The sequence below is a fragment of the Ochotona princeps genome, chromosome 5 (assembly GCF_030435755.1).
Source record: "Ochotona princeps isolate mOchPri1 chromosome 5, mOchPri1.hap1, whole genome shotgun sequence".
Classification (NCBI taxonomy): Eukaryota; Metazoa; Chordata; class Mammalia; order Lagomorpha; family Ochotonidae; genus Ochotona; species Ochotona princeps.
In genome coordinates, this window is record NC_080836.1 from 3,975,616 (window position 1) to 3,998,079 (window position 22,464).

Below are 22,464 nucleotides of genomic sequence, written 5' to 3' on the forward strand. Positions count from 1 at the left end.
TCCAGCCCCATATCATATGCAAACCAACAGATACTGCGGCCAAGACCAACCCAGCCTATTACACACTTGGCCCTCAAGTACACCAGCGGGAGCAGTAGCCTAGTCGGAGAGACACCTAATAACCCCCACCTGGACCACCCCCATCCGATTCCTGTGCTTGCCAATATGTGCAGAAGAACGGTTCAGTCTGTCCCACATTCCATTCAGCTCTCCTACATATAAATGGAAACTGGAGCGTAGTTCAACCCAACCGACCCCACTATCTAACCCACACTGATGCCAGTGACTGCCACCACCTGTTTAGCCAGGCTTTTCTTCAGTCCCAGTTCTCATACTCACCAATAGGAGTTGCAGCCCATCAGAGAGGTGCCCACAACCTCCCAGCTGGACCTGCTCCCATTCCCAGATCACTCGCCAGGTGACAGCAGTCTAGTTTGACATGATCTGCTCCCAGTCCCAGCACTGACCAGATGATGCCATGGCAAAGACCGACCAGCCCCCACTCAGTTGGGCCCATGAATGTGCCAGCAGGCACAGTTAACCCAGCTGGGCTCTCTCCCTAACCCAATTCACACGCAGGCCAACAGGTGTTTCAGCCCTTCCCAGCTCAGTCTGCCCCCAGTCCCAGCCCCTATGCTCACCTGTGGGATGAGTGGCCTAGCAGGGAAGCCCACGCTGCCCCCAGCCAGGCTTGTAACCTCCCCTCTGGACTCTATTATGTACTGGTAGGTGCACAGCCCAGCCTGGCATGGTCTTCCTTACCCCAGCACTAACCAGCAGGCACTGCAATCTGGCCTGCCCTGGCCTGTGCCCAATTCCAGCTCCAACTGGTGGGTGCCACAGCTCAGCCCAGCCCAGCCCAGCCAGCCACCAGTCCTGACCCTAATGTGAACTGGCTGGCATTGTGCCCCAACCTGTGTTGTCCTGTATCCTGTCCTGGTTCTCATATCTGCCAGTGGGCACCATGAACTGGCCCAATCTGGTCTGTACCCCAGACCTGACCACATATATACCAATTGGTACTGTAAACTGGCTTGATCTGGGATGCTCCCAGCTTTGGTTCTTGCACTCATCTGTGGGTACTGCGTTCTGACAGAGGAGTTCCCCAAGTTCCGCTATCAGATCTTTTCCCAGTGGCAGATCTTGTACACACTAGTAGATTCCAGGCCCAGACTGAGACTTGTCTACCTCCTGTCCTGGAAGGAACAGTGGCCCTGCCCAACTGGCCCACACCTATTCTGGTTGTTGCTGTTGTGTGTTATAGCCAAGCCACATCTGACCCATGCCCAGAAACAGCTCTCACATGGTTCAGTGGGAGCTGAGACCTAACCAAGCCTGTCCTATACCCACCCTGGCTCTCACAAGCATCAGTGAGTACTGGAGTCTAGCCCAGTCTGGCACACTGCAGACCCACTCTACACCCACGCTGAGGAACACTACATTCACATTCAGCGCAGATTGCCACTCCCATTCCAGCTCTTGCACTCACCAGTGGGAACCACAGCCCAGCCAGGGTGTCTCCTTAGCTCCCCAACCAGGCCTGTTTCCAGCAAGCCACAGATATTGCACATGCCAGTGGTTGCTCTGACCCAGTTCAACATAGCCCACCTCCTGTCTTGTCCTTTGCAATTGGATGCTGTAGCCTGGCCTATTGTGGTCTGCTCCCAGTCCCAGCTATCACTGGTGGATGCTGCAGCTTAGCCCTGCCCAGTTCACTCCCATCCCTGGCTCATGCAAAATGGCAGGTGTGATATCCTAGACTGGCATGGTCCACACTCCATCCTGACATCCGCATATGCCAGTGTGCTAAGGTTTGACCCTACCCTGCCTGTTTGGCCTCCACTTCCTAGAATCAACACTCACACTTGCCAACAGGTGAAATTACCTTGCCTGGCCTGACCAGCACCCAGGCCTGAATCACATACTCATCAGTGGGAACTATGGCCCACCAGGGAGTTTCCCCAAGTTCACATACCAGGTTCATTTCCAAACCCAGATCTTACACATGCCAGCAGGTGCTAGGCCCTTATCAGCATAGTCTATTCCCTCCACCCCAGCCTATGTATGAGCTGGTGGATGTTGCGGCCTAGCCCACCCCACACCTTATTCTTGGGTGTGCCTGCAGGTGCTAGCCTGGGCTAGCCTGACCTGTACCCAACTCCAGCACCCATGAGTATTGGACAGTTGCATGGTCATGCCTAGCTCAGCCTATCAGCCCCCAGCTCTTACGCAAACCAGCAGAAATTTCAGATCACACGGGTGGGTCCACATATCCCCCACAGAATCTGCCCATGGACCTGGTTCTCTTATGTGCTGGTTAGTGCCATGGCTCAGCCTAACGTGACCCATCCTCTGTTCTGACTCTCACTGGCAGGCACTAATGATCCTGCACTACCAGGCATGCCCCCAGCCATAGCTTTAGTGTGCACCAGTAAGTGATAGTCAATGGTGTTTAATGCTAACTCAGTCCCAACTCAGGTGTTCCACCTGGGCGGGCATATCAGTCTGACTTAGAAACATTCTCCAGTTCCTCCCTCTAAATTGCTTAATCTCAGCTCCCATCACTCACCTGCAAGTACAGTGGCCTTCTTGGTGGAAATCCCCCAGAAGACATTCCTCACATGCATCATACTCCCTCAATGGTTCTCCTTCACATCCCCATACCCCTTCCCAGATCATCCATAGTCCTTGTGCCTGACATGTTGACCTGTCCACCAGAGACCCAAGATCATAGCTGGGTTCCCAGATCTTGTGCTCTGGCACACATGCAGGTCTGGGACCTTTCCTCTCCACTAACCTGGGACACAAGTACATATATGAGACCCCAGGCATGGCACATGAGTGCACCACACTAGCCTGGGTCCTCCCCCTGCCACCACCACCCTTGGAACAAACACATGCATGATCTCAGACCTGCTCTGACATCTCCCAATGCAACTCCCTGGAACCCAGAGCTCTCAGAAAAGAGCAAAGCTGCTGGTGGAAATAAGCTACCAGCAGCTCTGGCTCTACAAAAGCAGGAGGTTTAGGGACAGTTTTGTGCACCAAGTGTCTTGGGTACCAGCATGGTCCTGTGCAACAAGGCCATTGGGTACAGATACTGCCTCATGAAACTTTGGCCTTTGTATGGACAGATGGCATAATGTATGAGGAACAACTGGAACAACTGGAACAACTGGAACAACTGGAATGGTCTGGAACAACTGTGGCCTTTTTGTGCATGGATGGCCTCATGTGACAGAGAACTGTGGGTGCAGGATGGCTTTGTGCAGCATTTCCCTTTCATTGCAGAGATGTCCTTGTCCGACAGGAGCCTATTGGTGCAGAGATGGCCTTGTGTGACACTGGCCTTTGCAGGTTCAGTTAATGTGACAAGAACCTATTTGTACAGGGCTGGCTTCATGTTGCAGGAACCTATATGGGCTGAGATGGCTAACAGGGGCCTTTGGGTGCAAGAATCGCCTCATGTGACAGGGACATCTGGGTGCAGAGCATTCTCATTTGCCATTGGCCTTTTTTGTAGGGATGGCTTTGTGTGACAGAGGTCTGTTTGTGCAGGATGACATCATGAGACATTGTCCTTTGAGTGAAGGATGGCCTGTGTGACAGGCCTGAATACAAGTCAGCCACAAATGAGTTGAACCTGTAATTCAAGAGATGGCCTCACAGGACCAGTCCCTGTGTTTGCAGAGACTTCTTGAAAGACAAGAGTCTGTGGTTTCAGGAATGGTCTTAGGCAACAGGGGTCCTTGGGTGCACGAATGGCTCTGTGAAACAGGGGCCTTTGTGTGCAGAAATGGCTTAATACAGGAGGGATCTGTGAGTATGGGGAAGCTTCATGCAACTTGGGTTTGTGATGCAGGATGGCCACACCGGACCAGGGATTACCTGGAAGACACAAAACTGGTTCAGTGCAACAAGTGCCTTGGGTGCATCCATGGGTTTAAGTGAGGGTGTCTTTTGTGTGTAGGGACAGCCTTGTGCTACAGGAATCTCATGAGAAAGAGAGAGACCTGTGGTTGTAGGAGGGCCTCGAGTAGCTGGGGTATCGGAGTGCAAGGATGCTCTCTTGTAACAATGGCCTGTGCATGAAGTGATGGTCTTGTGTGAAAGGAATCTGTGGATGCAGGAAATCCTTGCACATCTAAAGCTTAGGGATGCACAGATGGCTTCTCCAAACAGAGGCCTTTTGTTTCAGGCATGGCATCGGGTGAGAGGCATCTGTGCAAGACAGACCTGTACAACATTCGTTTTTGGTTGTAGGGATTATCTCAACAACTAAAGCCTTTGTGCAGGATAACATCACATTACAGGGGCCTTTCTGTTCAGGGAAGGCTTCATGTGACAGCAGCCTGTGGGTGCTGGCAGGACTTCATGCTCCTTTGGCTGTGGGTGCAGGGATGGCCTTGTTTGACATAGACCCACGTGTGCAGGAGTGCTTCATGTTAGTTGGGCTTATAATGCAGGATGCCTTCAGGACCAGTCCCTGTTTTTGCCAGCACTGCCTTGAAGACAAGCATCTGTGGTTAAGGGATGGCTAGTGTGACAGAGGACTTGGGCTGTAGGCATCTCTTCATGCAACAGTGATCTGTGGTACAGGGCAATGGATCATGGATGGCCTTTAGAGCCAGAGGCCTGTTCATGGTATCGACATGCAAAAAGCATCTGTGCGTGCAGGAGGAGCTGGGCCAACAGAAGCCATTAGGTGCATGGATGGCCTCTTGTGACAGGGACTTATGGGTGCAGGTTGCACTCATGTGACATTGGCCTCTGGCTACAGGCATGGCCTTGTGCAGCATTGGCCTTTGGCTATGGGGATGGCCTTGTACAACAGTGCCTGTGAATGAGGACAGCCTTGTGTGACATTGGCCTTTGGGTGCAGGACAGCCTCATGCAACAGGGACCTGTGGGTGCAGGACATCCTTGTGCAACATTGACCTTTAGATAAAGGGATGGCCTTCACGATTGCCCAAGATTTCCCAGCTCAGACAGCTGTCCTCCATCTATACCTAGGTAGTACTAAGTCATTCAATAGAGTAGCTTCATTCTTCCTCTAGAACAATGCATGTCCCACCTAAGGGTTAATTAAGGCTCCCCAAGTCCTGTGGTCCCAGGTGGAAGGCCACAGCTAACTGGGAAGTTTCTGTTTCAGGCCACAAGCAGGCAGTCATGTAAAAGTGCTGACCAGAATCCTTGCCAGTTAAGCTACACATTATTAAGACATCCCTTTCCGAGACTGGCAGCAATTCACAACTGTTGAGCTATCAAAACCACCTGAGCAAAACCCTCGGAGCGTGTACCACATTGGGGATCTGGGATGGGTGGGAGGCTGGGTGGGGCTTCTCCCTTTATCTCCCCCTTTACCCAAGATACAGAAAAAAAGAGTGTATGAAAATAAGTTTTACCCACTTTCCTGTAGCCCCTGAACCTTTATGCCCTAATTAACCATGTAAAGATTGCCAAAAATAAATTAATTTTTTTAAAAAAAAGACATCCCTTTCAAGTACAGCTTGGGCATCTAGGGCCCTGATCTATACTTAATTCACAGTGTTTTAACATTCCAAATTCCATTAATGCTGGTGCTCACAAAGTTTTGTATTTACTAAGGTCAACCTAATCTGGGAGCTTGCTTGTTCCTTCTTTCAGTTCTGCCTGCCTCTTCTTCAATATTTTCTCCTCTCCACCCCCACTTCTCCTTTTCTTTGTTCTCATCCTCTCCTTTTGCTACAAAGAATGTGGATGAAATACACGGATGTGTTTTTGTCACCAAACTCTAAGCACCAGACAAGTGAATTTGGCTTTCACTCTCCCTTTAACTCCCATCCCTGGGCTAATTTCTGGTAATGTGGTCCAGCTGTGGAAGACAGTGCTGTTTTCTCTCTCTTGCTTTCTTTTCCTTTCCTTGTTCATTTCTCTTCTCCCCCATCCCCACTTTTCTTTCTTCCTTTTTAATGTTTCACATCCTTAAAAAGAACCCCGACCAATGCAAAAGTTATGAAACTTCCAACGTCTCCATTAGCACCCCCACCCCTGTTCCGTCCTCACCCTTCACAGGAGCAGAGCTGGTGGTCCTCCCCTTCCCCCGTCCTCTGACTGAGGGAGCCTGTGCTGGAGGCAGCCATGTGGTGCCGTGCTCGACTCTCGGCCCCATTGCTCATCCCTCTCCAATGACCTCTCCTGTGCCAGAACGAAATGTCTCCACCCAGCTTCACTTAAAGCGCAGCCTGGAGATGCCTGCAGCCAGATGTGTGCCAAATGCCTGAGTGGCAGCCGTGGCCTGATGGAAGTTAGAGCAAGCAGGAACCTGAGCACCTGTACCGGTCAGAGGGCCTATTCTGTCTGTTCCCATGGCCACACACAAAGTGCGGGCAGTGCTGGGGATGTGGGCTGGTGTGTAGATGGCTCCACACCTAGCATGGATCCAGCACAGCAGAAAGGGTGGGCCAATGTCCTGTAGATATAGATCTGGGAGAATTCACAGGGCATGGGCCATGGTGGCTCTGGCTTCACATCCTACTTCTGCCTCAATTTGTGGCACTGAACACACTGGCAGGCACAGCAGTGCCTTCTTCACTTTGCCAATGGTGTTCAAAGCAGATCCTGTATGCACTGGCTCCCTGCTGAAGCACCAGTTCCACCAGGAGCATCTAGAAACAGAACAAGGCCAGCACCTAGGGCCTCAACTACCTGTTGTGTGGTAGCCTCCCAGGGCTCAGCCAGCTGAATGAAGAGGGCACCCTGGGCTCGGATAACCATGGAAGAGTAACACCACGTCCCATTGTTCTGCAGCAGCAGCCATGAGAGAGGAGATGGTGAAATGGATGGTGAACCTGATGGCTGATGTGCAGATATTTGGTGGTGTTAGCACAGGTATTTATCTTCCCTCCAGCAACATAGACCTGATTGTGGTTGGAAAGTGGGCGTGTCCTCGTTTGCAGCTGTTGGAGCAGTCATTTGCAGAAGCACAACATGGTAGAGACATGTTCCATCAAGGTCCTTTGCAAAAGCACAATATTGATAATTAAACTTACAGTGCATGTGGCTGAAGTTCAAGTGGATAGCAGCTTTAAGATCGATGGGCGGCAGAGGCCGTCAAGGACTACACGAAGCTTTAATTGGTTTTAGTAGTGAAACAGTTCCTGCATTGGACGGATCTGAATGCGTTTTGACAGGAGTCAGCTCGTACAGCCTCATTCCAATGGCCGTTAGCTTTCTCCAGCTGCATCCACGAATTAATGCCCAGAGACCTAATGAGAACCTGGGAATGCTTCTCGTAGAACTTTCTGAATCCTATGGAAGAAATCTTAATTACTTGAAAATTAGTGTTAGGATAAAAGAAGGAGATGCCTGTTATCATCAAGATCTTGAAAGCCATGACCGGTGGGTGCAACCAGGATGCTGTGCTAAGGAGTCCCTCCTGCTGGAAATGTTGGTAGGAACTCCTACAGCTCATGCAGGTGAAGTGTGCAATTCACCTACATCCTGCTCTGTAATTTTTCCTTGCGGGTACCTGGGGAGGGAAGGGGCAGAGAGTTTTGTGGGAACCTGACAAAAGTTTTATTTCCAGGGTTTCTGTTTTCATATGTTAGGCAAAGCAACAGTTCAAACTTAGTTCAAACAGGTTAAACTTCTGCAAAACATTAGTTACCATCATCAGGTTAAATTACGATAGTTTAAACTTAGGCTATGTCACTAGGATTAATCGAAATAGTTCAAATTCAGAATTTTGTCACAAGAATTAATTGGCTAGTCATTTACATTTCCCATATGGGCAGGAAAGTTAACAAAGGTATTCTAATCTGGGGTATAGTTTTGTTCTTGGCTAATCTATTAACTTGAGTACCGATGCATATTGGGAAAGCGTGAAAGTACCTCCAAGGTGTCACTGGGGGAAGAGTGACTCTGGGCAAGGAGGCCCTCCGCCTCCTCTTTCCTGGAGTCTCTGTTCAACAGATTCCCATGGGCCTCTGCCCTCCCAGCTAACCTGTAATTCCACAGTTCTCAGACATGTCATGTCACCACTTACCTATTTAGAAAGTACTTTAGGAAGGATCATGGGTCATTAAGGACGTGGTCGTCTACCACAGGTGGGGCAAGGCCCAGAACTGGAAGCAAGGTCACCCTCCACACAGGTGCCTGTCTGTCCAACCCCGGCTTCTCTCTTCAACTCGTCTGCACCTTTTTATGTTGTCACTCTCTGGAAACAACATTGACTAAGACATACTACCTTTTACTACATCTACTGCTTATCACTTCAGTAAACAAGCATCGACTTCTCTGATGGCCAAATTAACCACTGTCTAGCTGATGCCTCATAGCAAACCTCAGTCCATGCCTTCCAAACATCAGACCAGGTTCACCACACCTCTACTGACCCTTGCGGTGGCTGCAGTTCCGTGTAGATAAGCTACTGTCAAAGGGACTGCCTCACTGAATGTCCATCACTCATCATCCCTGGCCATCTCCTCCACTTCCTCCACCCTGTGGTCCAGCGTGCATCTGTTTTGTAAATGGCATAACAGCATGAAATTATCCATGAAAGGCTCTCCTGGCTATTTGGAAGCTCTGGGCAGCAGAGGCAGGGGGTCCCCTGTGGGCAACTGGAGACACAACAGTTCATCTGGAGGAAGAAAACACACACACACACACACACACACACGATAGCCTGCCTATGCGCCTGAGCAGACAGCGGCTCTGCTATACCCTGTACCCTATCCTGCCCAATGACCTCGGTGCCCATGGGGAACCAGAGCAGTGCCAGCAGGTGAACCTGTGTCTGGTGCACGTCTGTGTGATGGTGGTGTTGGATCCAAGAACAACTTGTGCTCACCTGTGAAGCCTTACAAGGCATGGACAGTATCTACTCTCATGTTTGGTTTGAAACTTTGGAACTGTTTTTCTGTGTAAATATTGAGAATTACAATTTGTGCAATAACTTAGATTTTTAAATATACGTTCATATTTTCACGTTATATTTAAGAAAGTGGTTTTTTTCTTTTAAAAGAAGTCAAGCTCAGGTCCTTTGCCAAGTTGCATTTTCTAAGATGGGTTCATTGTGTGAGCTGTAGTCAAATGGGCACTGTCAGAGGTTCTTGGAGGCTTCTGTTTCACTATTTTACTTTTGGTCAGACGTGAAGCTAACTGCCTGGAGGCTTCTGGAGGCTTCAGCCCCAGAGCTTGGGACAGGGTGTCCAGCTCTCATCCTGTTCTGACTGCAGTTCTAGCATTTTGACTTTATTCTTTCAACCTTGACAGAAAATCCAGCATTGAAAATGCCAGAAGTATAATTTTTTTAAGCCTTATTTATTTTTTATTGAAAAGTCAGATACAGCAATCCAGTCAACTGTAACCCCAAGAGGAACAAATGGTCATTACCCTGAAGTCCATCCGTTAAGCTGAAGACCTATACCTCAGTTTCCCCACCTGGGCACACTTACAAATCTGCAGACATTCACCCTTCCCCGGCTTCTCTGTCCATATTTCATTACTGTCAGGTCTCACCTCTCCTGGAACTCTCGAAAGCACACACATAAGAAATACAAAGCATTAACATCTTCACTGTCCTGCCCAAGCAGTGAACAGAGGGTGAGGACTACAGACATGCGGGGCCCATGCTTAGGCGCTACCCGTCCTCAGACTGTCCGTGGGAAGCCAGAGAGCAAGCAGGTACTGGGGAGTGCCAGAGCGATGAGACACACAACCAAGAGTGAGCCCCTCCCTACCATGGGCCTTTATAGGGGCTTGTGAGGGGGGTGGTTATACAACCATGCAATACTGCTCCCTCTCAGGCTCCAGGTGGTGATAGCTGAGCATCACAGCTGGGCAGAGGGGAACACCTAGGTGGTGATGGGGGAGTGGCTTCCAAGTTTGTGCCTCTGAACTAGCTGCCTACCTCACTACAGACAATTACCGTTAAGTGTTAAAAAAGTTTTTAGGGCCCGGCGGCGTGGCCTAGTGGCTAAAGTCCTCACCTTGAACACCCCGGGATCCCATATGGGCACCAGTTCTAATCCCGGCAGCTCTACTTCCCATCCAGCTCCCTGCTTGTGGCCTGGGAAAGCAGTTGAGGACGGCCCAATGCATTGGGACCCTGCACCCGCGTGGGAGACCCGGAAGAGGTTCCAGGTTCCCGGCTTCGGACCAGCGCGCATCGGCCCGTTGCGGCTCACTTGGGGAGTGAATCATCGGATGGAAGATCTTCCTCTCTGTCTCTCCTCCTCTCTGTATATCTGGCTGTAATAAAATGAATAAATCTTTAAAAAAAAAGTTTTTAGTAAAATTAAGCTTCTAATAGAAAAATTAAGCTTTCTAATAGAAAATAGTGATTTCCTTATAATTAAGATAGGATATAATGCATCTGTAATGACCAGTATTGCTAATATAGAACCCTAGACAAGATGTCTTCTCACTTTGTCTCTTACTGTGAATGCATAATCAGGTATTGGGTCGGAAGTTATCCCACCACCTTGAACAGAGGAGTTCCACATGAGATAATGCAAAGGCGAAGGAACTTTATCGCTAGCACGCTAGGGTCCAATTCTCATCCGACATAGTGGAGTCTTGACAAGGATCCCGACCATACATTTCACATAGTTCATATAGGGTTTTGGCTGCATTTCTAGGAATGGGCCATTGATTCTACAGACATTGGCAAGATTGTAATTGGTCAGTTTGTATCACCTATGGCCATTCTGGTGGCCAGTCTCTCTTGTCCGTGCCCATCCCAGTGGTCAGACTCTATCACCATGACCACTTGATGACTAGGGACCTTCCAAGTCTCCTCTGATTGGTCAACTCTGTCTAGGGTGTGTGGTGGCCCACTTTGGGGAATCTGTTGCCTCAATTCTAGGGACTGAAACTTAGCCCTAACCTGTCTGAGACCTGCTCAAGGACTGTCATGGCCTTACCTGGGTTCTCCTCACAGCAAGCGAAGCTCTCATTACAGCAGCCAGAATTAGTGGTTAGCTTAGCCATTGATCAGTCAGCATCACTCATCCTGTATTCTGATTACCATTACTTATCCAACCCTCTGCTAACTGCTATCACTTAACACTTACATATGTGCTTTAATTACCTTATTACTGTTACTTTAATACCTCATTACGATTACTTTATACCTTTAATACCTTATTACTATTACTATAATTACCTTATTACTATTACTTATCACTTAATGCTATCCCTAATGTTTTCTTCTAACACTTGCATATTTTTGCCATTAACTTGATTTTCTTTATTGCCAGACATTCATTTATTTAACTATTTCTTAATACTGCTCCCTAATACTATTCCTTGTTAATATCATCCTAGTACTATTTATCTATTGCTTAGCACACTATTTTCTTAATTCACACAGGAAATTAAACACAATAAAGAAACTGTATGCATAGTGGCCAAGTTTGAAGAACTATCAATTTATATTAATAGACCTTTTATGTATGGAGGTAATCCAATAGAAACTGAAACCAAAAACGATGAGATACGCAAGCAAGTTACTATGTACTCATAAGAAAGATAGGGAACATTAAAATACAAAATACAGACCAGGAAATTAACACCAATAAGAAATACGAGCTGAAAAAATAAATGTACACTGTATTTTCAAATATTCTTCAGTTCTGTATTTTACAAAGCCAGCCGGGCAGCGCAGAGGTGTGGGGTGTCAGCGGCCCAGAGCGTGCTGTCAGCCTCCCCGGGCCGCCACCTCGGCCCTTCCCTCCGCCATCCGTCAGCCACCCCGGGCCGCCATCTCGGCCCTTCCCTCCGCCATCCGTCAGCCACCCCGGGCCGCCATCTCGGCCCTTCCCGCCGCCATCCGTCAGCCACCCCGGGCCGTCATCTCGGCCCTTCCCTCCGCCAGGCCGTCAGCCGGCGTCACAACGAAGATGGCGGCGGCATCCGGCGAATGCCAGTCCCCGAGGCCCGCAGGCTCTGCGCCCGCCCCGGCTCCCGAGTCCTGAGGGACGGACGTCCGGGGCTGTCCTCACCCGGCGGCGGCCTGCCGAGGGCAGAGGCGGCAGGGGAGAGAAGGGACAGGCGGGAGGAGGAAAAGACGGGAAGCGCGCAGGCGCGGCCGGAGGCGAGGCGGGCGAAGTGACGCAGCCGAGCGCCGGGGAAAGGGCGGATACAAAGGAGCAAGAATCTTCTTCCGGAGTTGGCGAACTGAGCTCAGGAGAGCGGCCAGCTGGCGGACGTCTCTGAGCCGACAGCGTCCCCTGCTGCGGGGAGGCTGGAGCTGCAGAGCAGGCCGCTTCCGCGCTGAGGCAAGCCTCGCTCCCCCTCCCGCCCTCACACCGGTGCGATTCTGATTGGCCGCGCGTCCTCTAACGGTACGTGAACGGGCCAATCACGCGCGCCCAGGAAGCCCTACGGAAGCACGCGAGTGTTGTTTTCTGGTGGCGGCAAACTCTTCCCGGTTCTGCAGTGAGAGTAGCCCGAGACAGTGCAGCCGCTGCCGCCCCGAGACCTGCTCTGCCCGTGAGAGGCTCCGGGCTCTGCATCGCCTGCTGCGGTGACCGTGACCGTCCTCTGCCCAGGAGAGAAGCCCGGGACAGTGCAGCCCCTGCCGCCTGCTGTCCGTGCCCGTCCTCTGCCCGTGAGAGAGGCTCCGGGCTCTGCATCGCCTGCTGCGGTGACCGTCCTGCAGCGCAGGAGCCCTGGGGAGGACGCCCGACTCCTTAGGCGCTGGGAAGTGGTGAGTGTGAGAGCGACTCCTCGGGCCCAGGGCGGGAGGGGCAGTAGCCAGGCCTTGGTGTCCTCACCGTGAGGAGCGATTCGAAGGTCATCACGGAGACTGATACCCTGGACCCCGCGCCATTCCTTCTTCCTCACAGCTCACGAAATTCGCGCCGGCCTAGCCATGCACCAATCAGATGGAAGCCCGCATTCCACCTGAGACCCCCACCCCGAACCTCCAGCCCCTTCCCCAACCCCGCCCACTCACCCATCATCCATCCCCCTGGGTGATCCCCTGGGGCCTGCCCTCCAGCCCTCCCAGTCCCCGTCCCCACACCCTGCGGGCCCACCTGCAGAAAAGGCCCCAGGTGCTTCCTTCTGCACCCGCATGTGAGACATGGAGGAGGTTCCTGGTTCCTGGCTTCGGATCGGTGCGCACCGACCATTGTGGCTCACTTGGGGAGTGAATCATCGGACGGAGTATCTTCCTCTCTGTCTCTCCTCCTCTCTGTATATCTGACTTTGTAATAAAATAAATAAATCTTTAAGAATATATATACATTTATTTATTTTCCAGTGAAAGTTGCAAATTAGAAGAGGCAAAGATGATCCATCCAGTGCTTCACTCCCCAGGTGGCCAAAATGACCAGTGCTGGACCGAGCTGAATCCAGGAGCTTGTAGCTTCCTCCAGGTCTTCCCTGTGGGTTAGAGGTGCCACTGGCTTTCCCAGCTGGCTCACTGAGAGCTGGGTTGGGAATGAAACAGCTGATTCCATATGGGATACTGGTGTTGTAATTGATAGCTTTTCATATTATACCACAATGCTGGCTTTGGCTTTATTTTTTTATATTGATGACAATATTTTTCTTGCTTGTTATTTCTCATGCTGATTCATAGCAAGTGTTTTACATATGGGACAGTAGTCTCATTACAAATCGTGGATAAATTCTGATGCTCTATAAAGCATCAGTAAGGTAGAAGGATTGGAGTTTCACAGTTCCTTCTTGCACATTTATTTTGTGATTCTCTAGGAGTTGGTTTCAGGTATTTTTTTCATCTAGTATTAACTGAATTCTCTGTGTGTTGTTTCTTTTTCTCATAGTTTTTAACAATATTTATTATTCAGGTATTTTATTTATAAAAGTCATGGAGACAGAGTGATCTGTCATTTTCTGGTTAACCCCTTACATTCTTGCAAAATCGTGCCAAGGCCTGGCCAAAAATAGGAGGCAGGAACTCCGTGTGTGTCCAGGAGAGCAGTTGCAAAGACTCACTTGCGAAATTCCCTGATGGCTTCCAGGGAGCGCGTTAGCAGCAAGGCGCAGTTTGTTGTGGAGTCATGAGACAGACACAGCAAGTCCAGTGTAGAATCAGGGTCTTCTGAGCTTTTCTCAACCACTCCACCAGATTCCCACACCCCATTTTAATTGAGCATCTTACAGGATTCTGTTGTTTGTCATTTATTAAGGTATAAAGGATATGTGTCTCCTAAATTTTTATTTGTATAGTTTACGTAGAGTCTGCAATGCTTATTGCCTATAATCTAAACCCAATTTTAAATAACACTGTGCTATTCCTTGAGAAGCTCAGGTATGTTCTGGTCCCAATTTTTTTTCAGCTATTCTGTATATATTTCTGTCATTCCTTTTAGTTAGTGTAAATTGAAACAATGTTGTTCATTGTTGGTAATATCATTTTGAATAAAGATGTATGTATTAAATGATATGTGGGGCCTGGTGCGATAGTATAGGTTAAGGTCCTCACCTTGAATGCACTGGGATCCCATATGGGCACCGGTTCTAATCCCGGCAGCCCCACTTGCTATCCAGCTCCCTGCTTGTGGCCTAGGAATGCAGTCGAGGACGGCCCAAAGCCTTGGGACACTGCACCTGTGTGGGAGACCCAGAAGGGAGGAAGTTCTGGCTCCTGGCTTCAGATTGGCTCAGCTCCGGCTGGGAGTGAATCATCGGACAGAAGATCTTCCTCTCTGTCTCTCCTCCTCTCTGAATATCCACCTTTCAAATAAAAATAAATAAATCTTTAAAAAATCTTTAAAAAATGAATAGAGAATAGAGAAAGTGAATGTCTGTACCCTCATTTGATGCCAAACACTCATTTTGAATGACCTGACAGCTAAAATCATGTTGAACTTTTTACCTGATTAATTTCTGAATTATTTGTTTAAGAGAATGTGAGAGAAAATCGGAATTCCAATTCACTGGTTTGCTTCTTAAGTGTCCGCAACTGCCAAGTATGTCTCAGGGCTTAGGCTGGGAGCTGAGAACCCAATGCGGGTTCTCCTTGTGGGCAGCAGAAACGCAGTGCCCAAGGCCATCACTGCTTCCCTAGGTCTGCTTTAATAGGAAGCTGGAGTCAAGATCAGAACTAGGAATGCGACCCTGGTACTCTAATGTAAGCTACAAGTTTCTTACCTGCTGGGCTAAACACTCATGGTTCTGTTTTTTTTGTCATTACTGTTAACTGACATACATTAATTAAAATTTGCATACCGTACCTGTAATTTGACAGCAATATAAACATGAATGAAACAGGGTAAGACAGTGTGGGTCTGGTGGAGTGGATGCCTGTCACTGCAGAGCAGCTGATTCAGGTCCTGGCTACTCCACCCTTTCAGTCCAGCTTGCTACTACTGCATCTGAGAAGCAGCTGGTGGTGGCATAAGCGCTTGCCCATCTCCCACCCCTATACGAGACGCGAGAGGAATTGTGGGACTTGGAGTCAGTCTGACACAGCCACAGCTGTGAAAGCCATTCAGAAATAAACCAGTGAATGAAACATCTGTTTTTCTGTCCTTCTTCCTTTCAAGTGAATAGAGACATTGTAACTAAAGAATGTAACTCTTTCCACCTAAGTTCAAGGTTAGTTTTCCAACAGTGACATTTACAAAATACCAGGTTACACCATTGTAAATCAAGTACGAGATGCGTGAGGGGTTCAATGGGAAAAGCAATCCTGAGTTTTGATTGGAAGATTTTTGTGACAGGTGTTGTGAGGTCACATGTTACTTTGCTGCAAGTAATGGAAGGACTGCTTATGGTCTTACGTTCATTTTCTGATCTTGTTCCCTGCTAATGTGCTTGGAAGATAGCAGAAACTGTCCGGATTTTTTGGACACCTGCACCCCTGTGGAGGATCTGAATGGAGTTCCAGGCTCCTGGTTCGGGCCTGCGCCTTGCTGCCTCTTGTGGCCACATGGGGAGTGAACAAATGGAGGGAAGCTCTCTGGCTGGCTGGCTTTGATTCTTGCTCTAATGCTCACTTTTAATTAAATAAACAGACTGTTTTTTAAAAAATTAAAAAGGGCCTGGAGTGATAGTCTAGTGGCTAAAATCCTTGCCTTGCATGAGACATATAAATAAATATAAAGAAAAAGAAAAAAAAGCAATAGAGAATTAAAAGAGCACGAACCATATTTTATACTCTGTACATGGGAACTGTTAAATTTCTTTGAGATAGTCCACTGTTACCGTGAAGGGGTGATTTCTAATTTTTGAAAATTCTGGTCAATTTTGATCAGTGTGTCTATGAATGCTATCATAAGGTACAGTGCAGTATTTGAATGCATATACAACATAAGCGGAGTAAGCCGGGTAGCCAGGCTTTCCATTTGCCTTTACTGTTACGGCATAGCAGGGCCTTCGTTGCACTTTCTTAAGTTGGTCTTATTGTGAACTGAAATCGCCACGCACTGATGGAACACTGGATCTTCTTCCTTCTGTCACATGTCACCTCTTCCATCACCTTCCTATCCCCTGTCCTCATCCTGCTAAATGATAATATGCTAGGTTTATTTCTACATTCACCTTATTTCAGTTTCTAATACCTTTTTTTTTTTTTTTAAGATTTACTTATTTTTATTGAAAAGTCAAATTTACAGAGAGAGGGAGAGAAAGATCTTTCATCTGCTACTTCGGTATCCACGTGGCTACAACTGCCAGGCTGCGCTGATCCAGAGCCAGCAGCCAGGAGCCAGGGACTTCTTCTCTTCTGATTCTCCCAGGTGGGTGCAGGGTCCCAAGGCCTTGGGCTATCCTCAGCTGCTGGCTGAGCATACAAGCAAGTAGCTCGATGAGCAGTGGGGCAGCTGGGACATGAGCCAACACCTAAATGGGATCCACTGTGCAAGATTAGGACATCAGACCCTAGGCTACCGCACTGAACCCTATTATATCCAGTTGCATCTATTTTGCAGCAAATAATAATATTTCATTCTTTGTAATGACTGAATGCCGTCTTGGCAGTCATTAGGTTTCACTACTAATACATTCAGGAGAAACAATATCTAAAAACAAAAAGGCTTGATTAACTTCATTTCTGCTTCAGTGCCTTTGGCTTCCTTCCCTTGCCTACCTCCTTTGGGAAAATATTAAATTGCATAACAGTGAAAGGTTGGCATTCTTATTTTGTAGCATATTTTAGAGCTTCTGATTTTTCGGCATTCAGTTGTATGATGGTTATAGGATCGTTGTCTGTAGATACTTTACTGAGGCATATTTATACCTCAGTTGTGGTATATTAGGGTATATCTATAAATATTTGTAGATTTGCACAACTTACATATATGTATTACAAATTGTTGAATTTTATTGAAAGTTTTCTATAAGACTGTTTGAATGATGCTTATCTTTCATCCTACTTATGTGAAATACTATGGAAAGTTATTTCAGAAAAAGCATTAAGAAGTAATTCCACTGTGTTTTTCAATTTAAAATACAGTCAGCTGTAGGTTAAAATCTCCCAACAGCTGATTGAGTCTAGTTTTGGAATCTAAGTATTGTTGGGTGCAGAATAAATTGGGAACTCTTTTTTCCTTTCATATTTTTACATTAGTTCTAGCATCTTTGGTGTTAATTTGATAGAATTTATCAGTGAAGACATCTGCTATTGACCTTTTGTTTGGTCAGGCTTTTTTTTTTAAGATTTATATATCTTTATTGAAAAGTAAGACTTTTTTTTTTTTTAAAGATCTATTCATTTTATTACAGCCAGATATACAGAGAGGAGGAGAGACAGAGAGGAAGATCTTCCGTCCGATGATTCACTCCCCAAGTGAGCCGCAACGGGCCGATGCGCTCCGATCTGAAGCCGGGAACCTGGAACCTCTTCCAGGTCTCCCAAGCAGGTGCAGGATCCCAATGCATTGGGCCGTCCTCAGCTGCTTTCCCAGGCCCCAAGCAGGGAGCTGGATGGGAAGTGGAGCTGCCGGGATCAGAACCAGTGCCCATATGGGATCCCGGGGCTTTCAAGGTGAGGACTTTAGCCACTAGGCCACGCCGCCGGGCCCGAAAAGTAAGATTTATAGAGAGGAGGAAAAACAGAAAGATCATCTGTCCACTGATGCCCAGTGACCAGAGCTGAGCCAATTTGAAGCCAGGAGCCTGGAGCTTCTTTTGGGTCTCCACTTGGGTGTAGGGTCCCAAGTCTTTGGGCTGTCTTCAGCTGCTTTCCCAGGCCACAAGCAGGGAGCTGGATGGGAAATGGAGCAGCTGGGATTTGAACTGGTGCCCATATGGGATCCCAGTGCATTCAAGGTGAGGACTTTAGCCACTAGGCTACTGCACTGCCCCCTTCTCAGATTTTTAATGTCTGCGATTCAGTTTGGTAGGCTCCAGCATTCAACCGTTTCTAACAACTTGTGTGTTTATAATTACTGTTAGCAGTCCCTGGTGATCCATTGCATTTCTCTCAAATCTTGAAAAAAGTTGTTTATTTTTATTGGAAAGGCAGACATACAGAGAGAAGGAGATACAGAAATATATTCCATCCACTGGTTCACTCCCCAAATAGCCGCAGTGGCTGGAGCTGAGCCGATCCAAAGCCAGGAGCCAGAATCTTCTTCTAGGTGTTCCATGCAGGTTCAGGGTTCCAAGGCTTTGGGTCATCCTATACTTTATCCTATACTATGCTTTCTCAGCACACAAGCAGGGAGCTGGAAGGGAAGTGGAGCAGCCGGGATAGAACTGCATCTATATGGGATCCTGATGTGTGCAAGGAGAGGACTTCAGATACTCGGCTACCACACCAGGCCCAATGATGGAAAATTTCAGAGCGATATGATAATAGGCTTGGTTTCTCCCGAGGTCTCTTCTCTTTGGCTAACGCACAGCCTCCATCTTTTTGCACCTTCACATGGTGTTTCCTCTCTCCTGTACAACCTTTTTCAAACTGGGCTTCACAGTTTTCATATTATTTCCAATTCGAGGCTTGGCCGGGTCCAGTGCAGGAGCAAGAAATCCCACTGGGGCTCCCATGTAGGTATCAGGGGTTCAGTTGACATCATCACTGCCATTTCAGGGGTCTCATCAGGAAGCTGATCAGGAGCAGAGTGGCTGGTGTAGAAACTGGTGCTCTGTTAACAGGATGACAGCATTACAAGTGCTGGCTCAACCTGTTTTGTCTCTGTGACAACCCTGACTAAATATTTAAAGAAAGAAAAGTCTCACGAAGCTTCTCAAAATGGTGTCAAAGAGAGAGCAAATAGGGACATATTCGAAGAAAATTCAAGATTCAACAAAGGCAGGGAGACTCGGTATTATTTGAACCTGGAACTGATTTCTGTGTGCCCAGTGATGACCAGGTCAAAGGAAACCTCTAGCCTCGGCCATCACAAGTGAGAACACAGGACTCCACCTCTGCTGGCTGCCAGCAGGTGACGTCACTGCTTTTTCTGTCCTCAGTTCCCTGCGGCCAGAACCACGCTGTGGCTGAGTAGAGCGGAGCTATGGGCCGGGCCTGCAGGGGTGATGAGGCTCTGTATGAGCATGAGGACACGTGGATCCCACCTTGTCCATCTGCAGTGCCGCTGTGGGCGACTGTAGGGGAGACGCACATTTGCAGTGGCTCTGCATGGGAAGTATTAAAGGTATTAGTAGAAGTCCACAGAGGACTCGGCTTCTTTTCTTAATTTCTTTGTATGTTTTTTTTTTTTTTTTTGAATAAACATTCTTTTAAAATTTATTTGCAAGACAGCATTACAGAAAAAGACACAAAGACATAGAGGGATCTGCCTTCTGCTGGTTCACTCCCAAATGGCCTCATTAGCTGCAGGAGGGCTGGCCCTAGTTAGGAGCGTGGAGCTTCTCCTGGTCCTCCCACATGGGTAGAGGGGCCCGAGGACTTAGACCATCCTTTATGCTTTCCTAGGCCATTAGGGAGCTGGATTGTAAGTGGAGCAGCTGGGACTCGAGCCAGCACCCATGTGGGATGCCAGCACTGCAGGTGCTCAGCTACTAACTGCTGGTCCTATCGTTGTATGTTTTTGTTTTAGAGGCAAGGACAAAGCGCATGGAGAGAGAGTATAAAGAGTGCCAGATCAGGATTTGGGTACTTCTAATTAGCAGCCTCCTCCTGCTGATGTTTCTGGATAGACAGCAAAAAGCTACTTGAATTTTTTTATAAAGTCATTTATTTTTATTACAGCCAGATATACAGAGAGGAGGAGAGACAGAGAGGAAGATCTTCCGTCCGATGATTCACTCACCAAGTGAGCCGCAACAGCTGGTGCACGCCGATCCGAAGCCAAGAACCTGGAACCTCTTCCAGGTCTCCCACGAGGGTGCAGGGTCCCAAAGCTTTGGGCCATCTGGACTGCTTTCCCAGGCCGCAAGCAGGGAACTGATGGGAAGTGGAGCTGCCAGGATCAGAACCGACGCCCATATGGGATCCTGGCATGTTCAAGGGGAGTACTTTAGCTGCTAGGCCAGCGTGCCAGGCCCCCTACTTGAATTTTTAACTGTCCATATGGGAGTAAGCATGGATGGAATTCCTCATTTCTATCTTTGGCTTGGCTTAGCTTGGCTCTTGTAAGTGTGTGTGGAGCATGAACCAGTAGATGTAAGTTGTTTTTGCATTTTAAATTAATGAAATAATTGTTAATAGTTGGAAGCTATGTCTTAAATCTAAGAATCCAACATAGCTGAAGCTGTCTACTTGAACTTGGTATTTCAGTGATGTTCCTCGTGGACTTGTGCAGTCAGCTATAATTGAATCTGGCATGAGGGTTGCATCTCAGCCAGGCACTCTGGGTTGTGTTTATGCAAAACAGAAACTGAATCACTATGGCAACAGTTTTTAGAAGTTAAAAGTGTTTGAAAATTGATGGTGGTGATGATCAGAGTTTTAAAAAATGAGTTAAATTTGCAAATTTTCTGGTGAGTTCTACTTATATCGTTTTTGACATTATAAAAGGATGCGGTGAATTATTTCAAAAATTTCAAGTGATAGGTTATATTTTAATATCTCTAACTCCAATCAGCATTAAATGTGATTTCCTGTATAGGCTATGTTGCGTATTTATATTTTGATGTGAGTATAAATGTAACAGTAAGGGAAGGTCACACATAAATTACATGAATTACAATGATTGTTTCAGAGCTAAGAGCTTTTGGAGAAAGGCGACATTAATGTGCATGTGTTTTTAAGAATGGGATTATAAAATGAATTAATTTTTTGAAGGTACATGACAATATTTTTAGTAGTAATGAATCAAGAAGACTAACCTTTGGGCCTGGCACTGTGGTACAGTGTGTTAGATCGCTACTGGTCATACTGCATAGAATATTGCAGTGCCAGATTGATTCATGGCTGCTCCTTATTCAGATTCCTGCTAATGTGCTTGGCAAGGCAGTGGAATTTGGCCCAGAGATTTGGATCCTTGCCCTCCATGTGGATGAAGAGAGAATTCATTGCTACCGCTTTCTGGTCCATTGATCTTGTCTCTGCTTCTGTACCAGTACCAGGCTGTATTGATTCCACTGCACTGTAGTCTGTCTTGATCTGGAATTGTGATTCCAGCTTCATTTTGTTATTCTGGATAGCTTTGACTATTTGTGCTCTTCTCTGATTCCAGATGGATTTTTTTATGATCTTTTCTAGCTCTGAGAAGAATGTTTTCAGGATTTTGATTCATATCACCCTCAATTTGTATATTACTTTCAGTAGTATGGATTGTTAATTTTTTTTAGATTTATTTATTTAATAAATATTTTTTATTTTTCTAATTTTTACATGGTTGACTAGGTCACAGAGGGTCAAGGTCTTTAGGAAAGTTGGTAAGACCATTGTTTCCACATTATTTTTTCTGTGTCTGTGGTAAGGGGGGAATTAAAGGGAGAAGCCCCCCCAGTCTCCCACCCATTACAGGTCCCTGATGTGGGGTCCTGTCCAAGTGGTTTTGATAGTTCACCAGTTCTGAATTGCTGCCAATCTCGCCATTCCAAGCACAATGAAATCTCTCCAGAATGCACTGGCTTACATAGCTCGCCTTAGAGTTTCTGTCTGCTCAGATTTTCACTGCCGACACATGGCTGGGATAGCAGATCATTCATTTCTAAGCTCCGTTGCGGTACTAGGTGTCCTGTGCAGCCTCCAGTGGACTGCCCTAACCTCCCTGTGCACCTGGGTATGCTGTCTACTGCAGAGGCTCAGCTTTGATGCATGCACTCCATGCTCACACCATGGAACATGCACTTCTCTTCTTGGTTGGGATTCTGGGATCAGCAATTCAGTTGAGGGAATTCCCAAAGAAACTTCATCCTAGGTGTTCCCAGACCAGATTCTTGGTGTACATGCCAGTACAGGGTTTGGCACAGTCTGTTGCCCCAATCAGCTTATGCAAATGCTGGTGGTTGCAATTGCTGGGTCAGTTCTGTTTCCAGCCCTGTCTTCCACGTGAACCAATGGGTGTTGCAGGCCAGAACGATTCTGCCCAGCACACACTCGGCCCTCACATAAACCAGTGGGAGCTGCAGCCTAGTTGGAGCGACCCA

At 47.6% G+C, this 22,464-nt stretch overlaps 1 pseudogene; it reads left to right on the forward strand.

Annotated features, from left to right (window-relative positions):
* LOC131480284 (terminal nucleotidyltransferase 4A-like) overlaps window positions 1–12,201 on the forward strand; it is a 47,115-nt pseudogene extending 34,914 nt beyond the window's left edge.
* The last annotated feature ends 10,263 nt before the right edge of the window (window positions 12,202–22,464 follow it).